The 1,075-nt window shown below is 35.5% G+C and overlaps 1 pseudogene; it reads left to right on the forward strand.

Moving 5' to 3' along the window:
• The first annotated feature begins 288 nt into the window (after positions 1-288).
• LOC143685783 (nuclear nucleic acid-binding protein C1D pseudogene) lies at positions 289-712 on the forward strand (annotated as a pseudogene).
• The last annotated feature ends 363 nt before the right edge of the window (positions 713-1,075 follow it).

The following is a 1,075-nucleotide window of genomic DNA, read 5'->3' on the forward strand; positions in this document are numbered from 1 at the left end:
TGCATATTTCTTAGATTATGGCTGAAGTGATTTTACTAACTAAAAGATATACATTTTAACATCCAAGTGTGTTTGTGGCCACTGGAACAACCAGAAAAAAAGAGGCAATGACTATTAAATCAAACTGCTGCCTTCCACATATATAAATGAAAAGCAACCCTTTCCCTTTTTTTTGACCATGGGCAGGGTCAAGAAATGCATTCCACATCGGTAACACTCTTCTATTTCCAAAACACAGAGAGAGAGATACGACTTCTTTCAGAGGGACAGAAGTCCAAATCGGTCATAATGGCAAGTGAAGAAAATGAGGCCTGTCCAGCAGAAATTCATGAGTATTCATCCACATTTGGGAGTTCCATTGGTGCTCTGGATGAGATACTCAAAACTATGATGTCTGTTTCTAGAAATGAATTGTTGCAGAAGTTGGACCCACTTGGACAAAGCAAAAGTGGATTTAGTTTCTGCATACACATTAAATTCAATGTTCTGGGTTTATCTGGCAACTCAAGGAGTTAATCCTAAGGAACATCGAGGAGAGCAGGAGTCAGAAAGAATCAGAATATACATGGAGAGAGTCAAAGAAATAACAGACAAGAAAAAAGCTGGGAAGTTGGACAGAGGTGAAGCTGCAAGATTTGTAAGAAATGCCCTCGGGAAACCAAAAACTAAAAATGCATCAAAACTTGCCAATAAAGGGAAAAGTAAAAATTAACTTTTTGATTTTGAAATACATATATTCGAAAGGTTCCTTCCCCCCCACCCACACACACACAAAATAGAGGGTGGCTGTGTGGCAATGCAAGTTTAAAGATATTCCTCTTTGAATTAATATGTTAAGTTTACACTTTGAATTTCTAATGGTTAATACTTTTCTCCAGAAAGATTATCTTTACTGATTTCCCTATAGAGAGCTATGAGGGTTTTAGTATTGTGGTATATTTTGTATTCATAAATTACTATCTCTTTTCACGAGACTCTTATTTCCTTATGTAGGTCATTCTTTCATATATTGTTTTACAAACAACCGTGATATTTAAATTTCACATTCTTTGTAAACATTTTGTACTATTTTGAA

This window comes from Tamandua tetradactyla, chromosome 6 (genome assembly GCF_023851605.1).
Source record: "Tamandua tetradactyla isolate mTamTet1 chromosome 6, mTamTet1.pri, whole genome shotgun sequence".
Lineage (NCBI taxonomy): Eukaryota > Metazoa > Chordata > Mammalia > Pilosa > Myrmecophagidae > Tamandua > Tamandua tetradactyla.